This window comes from Phoxinus phoxinus (genome assembly GCF_949152265.1).
Source record: "Phoxinus phoxinus genome assembly, chromosome: 22".
NCBI classification, from domain to species: Eukaryota; Metazoa; Chordata; class Actinopteri; order Cypriniformes; family Leuciscidae; genus Phoxinus; species Phoxinus phoxinus.
This window is the reverse complement of record NC_136897.1, coordinates 9,432,591-9,440,559: the sequence shown is the minus strand read 5'-3', so window position 1 is coordinate 9,440,559 and position 7,969 is coordinate 9,432,591. Positions and strand designations below refer to the sequence as shown.

General features: G+C 40.9%; 1 protein-coding gene across 2 annotated transcripts in view; it reads left to right on the top strand.

Annotated features, from left to right (window-relative positions):
* The first annotated feature begins 297 nt into the window (after positions 1-297).
* The window catches only part of LOC306990813 (bactericidal permeability-increasing protein-like), a 48,127-nt gene continuing 40,455 nt past the window's right edge, over positions 298-7,969 (top strand). For both annotated transcript variants that reach the window (XR_013795942.1, XM_079598085.1), the window contains exon 1: positions 298-379. The gene's annotated coding sequence lies outside the window, so the exon portion shown is untranslated. The remainder of the gene's footprint in view (positions 380-7,969) is intronic.

Genomic DNA, 7,969 nt, shown 5'->3' with positions numbered 1-7,969 from the left:
TTGCAGTATTGCACTGCACAATAGACATTAACATTCTAAAGTAAAGCCTTTTACTTAGAATTACACTTCTTTAATAATACCATTATGATTCTTACTCATTGGGAAAATAAATATTCACTGGGGAAAATAAGAGAATCCAAAGTTCACACACCTCAATATCTAAATAAAACCTCTCATGGCTGAATAGTTTGTCTGCTCAGGTATGGACGCAACAGCATGCTGCTGTTTAAGTGAACTTGATAGTCTTCCTGTGGCTTTGAATTAGTGGTGACATGTTTCTCTTTCAGTTCCACTCAGTGCTGCTGCCAGCCAGGGAGCAGACGGTTCTTGCATCCGGACAGGAAGAGACCAGCCATTTAGCACATCACAACAGTTTAAGGTACAGTGCATACATATATATATATATCAATATGTATCTGAACAACACCAGCCTACATATTTTCAATTTATGTGTGAAATGTGTTTTTCCCCCTGATCTGTTCAGATCTAATCTGTACTGTATGTATACATTTAATGATAATGCTAAGTGTATTTTACGGATTGTGTTATTTATATTTAAAATTATTTTGCTTGTGTTTATGGTTCTACACAAGAGAAATATCATGGTTCATGCGTACATATTTGTTGATATCAACTGCCCTGGATTTGTAACAGAGTGGCCATCTATGTTAGTAATATTAATTTAGTGAATATATTGTATATTGTGTTACTCATATTGTACAGTTGGATATAAAAATAAAGATAAGTAAAAAAAATCTACAGCAGGAAATAAACCCAAGTCACATGACACATTCCAGCAAAGTGACTCATCTTATCTGCATTTAATTATACTGTAGCTCGCCTTAATTCAATATAAGCATAACATCAACTTGTTCACAGTCATGTGGCTTAATTCATCTGACTGCAGGACAAAGGTCTCTTTTAGGGCAACATAACAAAACAAATCCTTGCTTGTCTCAACCATTTCCTCATTCTCCAGCAAAAGGAGAGTGCTTTTTAAAAAAAATTCATTTGTACATTGTGAATACTTAAAGGTTAATTAAGTTTATGCATGCACACTACCAGTGAAACCGTTTGGACACAACTAGTTATTTTGAAGCATAAGGCTTGAGAGAAACATTTCAGTCAAGAGTGTGCTAAACGTTTACTTTGAGTGTCATTCGTCATGCAGAACATTGTGCATTTGAGAACTAAGTGAGATTAGAGAACTGGTTAAAGCGAGATTTGGGAAGCTGTGTTAAAGATAGAGGATGTTCATTTTCACTTGTGAAAAGTCAGTTAAACTGGTCAGACCAACAACCAACAAGCATGTCATAATGTAGATTTGTTCTTAAACAAACTGTGAAGTATAATTATCGGTGTGATAAAGACATAGATCACATTGTGTAGTAAATTATTTTACATTTTCTATGTATTTTATAATTTTAAAGGGATACTTCACCGATTAGCATGAAGCTTTGTATCAGTAGAAAACCTGTAGTATCGAATTACCATGCTTCCCTGCCTCATGTCCCCCTGAGATGAGAGATTAATGTATTTTTTGTCTAGAAAAAAATCTTCCTATGACGCAAAAATTGTCGTTTTGCGTCATAGGAGTATTTCCTGGCCAGAGGCTAAAAACTACAAGCAGAAGAATGGAGTTAGTTCCGCATGTTTTCAACCCGCCCATAGTGGGTGGGATCTCACTCACAGAATGTGCAAACAGTGTCAGCCATCTTTTTTTGAAGCTAAGCCAACAGGCTCTTGCTCTGTGGAGAAAGCTGAGTAGTAGGGTACCATACGTCCTCTTTTTCCGGAGGCTTTTCCTCCAGACCAACAAGCAGGTATCGCTCCTCCGCTGCAGCAGCTGCTCCGGCCGCCTCCCGCTCCCCCACCATCCGCATCCGCATCAGACCAGACCTCGAGATCGAGATCGAAATGTCCGGGACTCGGCTCCTGCTTTCCACAGTCGCCATTCACTACACCTACATTATAGAGAGCCTAAGTCCCTCCCCTTCCGGTGGACCACCATGGGACCTTATTTCGGAAAAATATTGCATGGTAGTTAATGGTGAGAGACAACAAATATTTTGATCTCGTTTGAATTGTGCCCTGAATTACACATATGATGTTTGTCAATTTAAAATATACATTTTAAAGTCAAGAAAGTCGCAGTTTGATGTAAAACTGTTGAGGTATAAGACTGTGAAAATACGTAATAACAAAGACTACAAACCCAAAAGGCGCACATGTGACATCATACCTTTTCTCTCAATGAATGAAGCTAACTTTTGTCACGAAACTCATAGAAGCAGAGACGTTAGTCGGATCTAAATGCAGCAGTAGATTTTAATTACACAAAACAGGATAAACTTTGAACAGGAACATGAACACGCACATGGATAAATACATACAATAACTGACCAGGAACAAGAGAGAACACAGGGTTTAAATACACAGAAGGGGAACAGGGAACGAGACACAGCTGGGCCAAATGACAACAACGAGAGTTGACCATACAAACTAACAAGGCAACACACCTGAAACAAGGGAACTAATAATTAAGCAAGCTAGGGATAATTGAATACAATAAGCACAGGAAGAATCAATGAAACTGAATGAAATAAAACAAAGTCCAAACACACAGACACATGACCAAAACAGAACCTGGTCGTCACAACTTTACTGAAGCTAACGTCTGTCATTTTTTAGTCTTACGTTATAATCGTAACGTTACGCCGTCATGCCTCAGTGTTTTGTACCATACTACACACATACGAGCAACGGTGACATACATAGTGCGAGACAAGAGATGTAGTTCATTGAGCGATTTTCACACAAAAATAAATGTTAGTCTTCTGTTTTATACAAACTGCGACTTTCATAATTATCTTTTAAATTGACAAACATCATATGTGTAATTCAGGGCACAGTTCATACGGAATAAAAAGATAAGTTGTCTCTCGCCATTGACTATGTAAAGGATGGCCCCGAGGTCAGAGAGAATAATTTGAACAAGCTGGACACTGATTCAGCGGATCTCCAAAAAGGTGGTTTATTACGGTGAAAAATGAAAACATTTTTTTTTTTTTTCATACTGAAATACCAACTAAACAAAACAAAACTGCAAAAATGTGCAAAGAAAGGCTACACCAAATAATTTGGTCCAATTTGCAACAGGGTCTCACCTTTGGCCTTAAACAAACCAAGACTGACCTGATATGATAAGCTTTGCAGCTCCCCATTTATAAGGGCTAATGTCACGGGGTGACAAAAACCTGAACGGGACCAAGATCCTGGGGCCTATACCATGAAGCCGGTTTAGGTGGCTAGCCAGCTATGTTTCAGCTTAGTTTCCGCCAACCCTGGGTTTTAGGTACTATGAAAGTAGCTCGGCTTTAATCGGTGTTCGTTGCCATGGTATCTTACGCTGCACGGCTAGCCTGCTCCGGGGCAGGTTAAGTTCTGGATTCGAGATCTCAGACTGAAGTTTGACCAATCAGCTGTGAGCAAAGAAACATATAGGTGACGTAACTAATTCCCAGTGTTTGTTGCAATGGCTTTACATTTTCTTCCAAATCCTGTGGACATCTCAGCGCAAATTGTTAGACGAGCACTTCGTAGAGAAAGAGTTTTTAGCCAGACAAAATCCCCTTGCCTTTCCTGATAGTTTGTATGAAAGATACAGATTTTCTGCGGAAGGAATATCTTATCTTTGCGAACTTCTTGAGCCGCACATAAATAATTTAACACGTCGAATTCATTACTGTACCGCAAATGGTGCATTTTTTTTGCAAGTGGTACATACTTGCACGATCGGTGATGCACAGCATCTAGGGGTTTGTGGAACTATTCACAAGGTGGTCCTCGCTCTGCAGGAGTAATCGTTTCATTAATAATGTTCCCCGGACATATATCGAGCATTTCCATAAAAGAGGGCTTTTATAAAATTGCTGGTAAGATATATTGATAGAGTGACATCACATGAACAAATATATATATATATATTTTTTTTTTTTCAAAAAGCTAATTTCACAAATGTACTACAGTACATGTTAAGAATTATTTTCAATATTTTGTATTATTATTCGGTTAATCTTATGAATTCCCTAGAGTCATTGGAGCAATAGCCTGCACACATGTTGCAATCTCCACTTCTCTAGAAGAACATTAGGCAGATTATGTTAATAGAAAGTCCTTTCACACCCTTATGTTCAGGTAGAGATGATTTGAACATGTGAAATTATTATTTTCTGTGAGATGAATCTTTAAATTAATAGTAACATTAACAGATATAACAATGATCTACTTTCTGTGAGTCTGTGTTGTGTCAGCACTTTGAGGAAAGCAAGTTAAATTTGGTACAGTACAAAACACTGTTACTTTGCAACCTACACAATAACCATCATGATGACCCTCAGACAGGGCCACTTGACCCAGTGCAGGTGTAGATGCACTCACCATACAATATTACACTTAATAAAAGCACATTGAAACTGCAGATAGGTCTCAAACTTTTTATTGGTTTTGTGGGATGGGGGGGAGAAAGAGACAAGATAAAGTTGCATTAATAAATATTCATGCTAAAGTGTTATTTGGTTAAATAAATTCACATACTGAGATCAGTTTAATCCAACTGTTTGATCTCCAATTTATTTATTATTTAAACGTGGAGCCTCCTCAGCTCACAGTCAGGCTCCTTTAGTGTGCAGTCTCTATAGGCTCCTTTAGTGTGCAGTCTATAGGCTCCTTTTGTAAAGGGCCCTGACTGAGTCGCTTTCCACCTGAAACATAATTCCACCACAAACAAGTTTACAAGTTTCCACCACGATCATTACAAGTTTTCTGGAGGCTAATCAACTCACAAAAAGTTCCTTGACAAACACCTGTAATTTATGTCAAGGGTTTTAAATCCTTACCTTGTTCACATTTCTTAAACAGGCTTCAGTTTCTGGGGCAGGTTGTGAAAAATCCTACAATAAAAGAGATGTGTAAGGGCCAGTCCCTGTTTTATGCCACACATTCAAATGTTTGCCTTAATAAAAAGCCCAGTGCATTCACCTCAGCAACTGTCTCAGAACACAGACAGAGTGTCTTCATCATTTCCTCCACCCTAATAAATAAAAGTAGACCAATATAAAGCATAACTGTTATAAAGCAGGTTATGTTTCTGGTGTTCTGTCCGCTGCATTCTGACCTCTGTGTGCGAGACTGTGTGTGTGTGTGTGTGTGTGTGCTGGCTTCAACAGGGACACTGCATTTCCCTCGACTGCAGAACATACAGTCAGCCATATCTAAAACTTAAAATAGTAATGTATCGCACATGTACCCAGTGTTACTTGCTTAGAGGAGCCAGCACAGGGTCAGATTGTACAGCACCTGTAATCCCATCCATAATCAGAGCCAACTCAGTGTATTCTGGAGGAGTGGCCCTCTGGTTTTCTGAATTTCACTATTTTTTCTAGAACTAGAAGTGTTTGTGATTAAATGTTTACAAAAAATAATAAAAGGTTATGTGTAAATACTTACTAGGCTACTTTGAATTATATTTTTATATTTTGTCTTTATCTGCTGCCAAGAACGTTTGGAGTTGCATTTAAAAATCAATGAATATTAATCTTTATTAGTAGCTAGCTATATACATGCACATTTTTATATATTATAAAAATATAGGCTATATTTCACACACACACATAGCCTACATTCAGAGCCTATATACATAATTTTACATGAATATAGAACGTATTTGTTTAGCTTACACATTAACGCAATCAGCAATCTTTCTCCAACTGTCTTCTCTTGCTTTGGCAGCAGAGACCGTATTGTTTCGAGCTTGTAATACATATTTAAATTAATCGTAATTCTGAATGATTATCTCTTGCTCCTCCGCGGAAAAAATATATCGCTCTCGCTCTCTCCATATCGAACGCGATTGGTTGTTCGGTGCCAACGTCACTTTGGTATGTGCACGCGCTCGTGGATTAATCATAACTTAAGATCAAAGCCTGAGTTGACAGAGAAAGTTGATGAGCTGCGTCATGGTACCAATAAAGCCTGATTGCATCGGTTCGGTTTTGTCAACTCAAAACTAATCCTGTAACCCCGAGTTTGTTCAGCTACCTTCATGGTACAGGCCCCTGGTGAATGCACTGCGAATTTGTTGCCATGGCAGCGAGGCCAATTGCTGTGAGAGGGACACATATTGAGATGGGGCTTTAAAAACAGAGAGAAAACAGACTGTGAGGGTTGTTCTCCTCCCGTGTGATACTGTGCTCGTTGGCGGGTTGTTCTTTTTATTGAGGCTGGGCTGTGGAACGGGTGAAGATCGAAGCTGAGCAGTAGGACGAAAAGGGTGAAGGATTTGTCAGCAAAAACCTAAGGAATATCGTCAGCAGTGGGAAGGACGCAAAGTGATGAGTATTGGATCCGTTGTTTATTTGCACTAACACTGAAGTGGTGTTTAGAGTTTGGAAAGTGAGTGGCATGAGTGAACTAGTACATCGAGTTAATTGTTGATCTGTCTCCAACTTCTGTCCTCTCCTTGCTGAATGTGATAATCGCTGCACCGTTCTTCTGCTTTTCCTGGAGCGAAGTCAAGCCCTGGCCAAAGACGAGATCCGATCTGGTAGGAGAAAGACCGGTGGGTGAGTGCTGGCCCGAATGCACGGTGTGCGAGTGGAATTGCAGTGCCTGAAGTGACGATTCACACGGTTTGTGAAGTGAAACTATTGTGTGGAGAAGTAATAGAAAGTCTGCCGTGCACTTTCCTCCTACAGTCTTCCACCCGCTGTCTCTAAAGAAGGGTTTTGAAAAAGCAAGCGCCCAACTTCCTGCTTTAAGAAGACCCGGCCCCGTTAATGAACTGTGCTGTGTTTGTTCCAGTGTACCGCCAAGTGGAGCGTGTCGCTCAAAGTGTCCTCCCCGCCTGGTGGTCTCCACACGCCCCTATTGGAAGCCTCTGCCCTGTTCAGAAGAGAAGGTAATTCAGCTGAATGTTGCATGTACTGTTGAACTGATAAGATCTTGCTGTACGGTTCCAGTGCTCAGCCAAGTGGAGCGTTTCGCTCAGTGTCCTCCCCGCCTGGTGGTCTCCACACGCCCCTATTGGAAGCCTTTGCCCTGTTCAGAAGAAGAGAAGGTATTTCAGCTGAATGTTGAATGTACGTTAGAACCGTTAAGACCTTGCTGTACTGTTCCAGTGCTCAACGAAGTGGCGCGTTTAGTCCAAAGTGTTCTCCCCGCCTGGTGGTCTCCATACGCCTCCTTGAAGCCTGTGCCCTGTTCAGAAGAAGAGAGAGGTATTTCAGTTGAAAGTTTCATATACTGTTGAACAGCCAAACCTTACTGTATCGTTCCAGTGCACAGCCAAAGTGGAGCGTTCTGCTCAAGTGTCCTCCCCATCTGGTGGTCTCCACCCGTCCTCCATTTGAAGTATCGGCCCTAATTGGAAGGAGAGAAGGTATCTCAGCTGAATGTTTCATACTGAACAGTTAAACCTTGCTGTATCGTTCCAGTGACTTGCTTGCCCCCACATCTGAGTACCTACCTCCGGAGTAACACCAGTGACTCGCTTCGCCCCTGCATCTGCATACCTACCTGGTTTCAGTGTGAATGGGGTTCGTATGACCACGACCCCCTCTTGAGTCCCGTAGAGGAGTACTTACCCAGTGACCTACCTGGACGGCGTGAGGATTCCCTCTGATTCCCCTTCAACGAGCCTCCGGCCCGCCACGATCGTTCCTCCCCTCCTGTCCCAGGAGGTCCAGAGACTAGTGAACTGCCCTGGCGGCAAGAAGATTTTAATTAGGACTTATCCAATTTACCATTTTTAACATAATAAAGAAACTGTTATTATTTTTATTCTCTTGTCTGTCTGGTCCTTGACACGTTCCTCGAGGTGGTTCCCGGTTTCCAGGGGTGGGTGCAGGTTCCACCTGTGACACTAACTCCACCTTTGGCCTGTACCAATGAACAAGCAGGGCCCAAACAT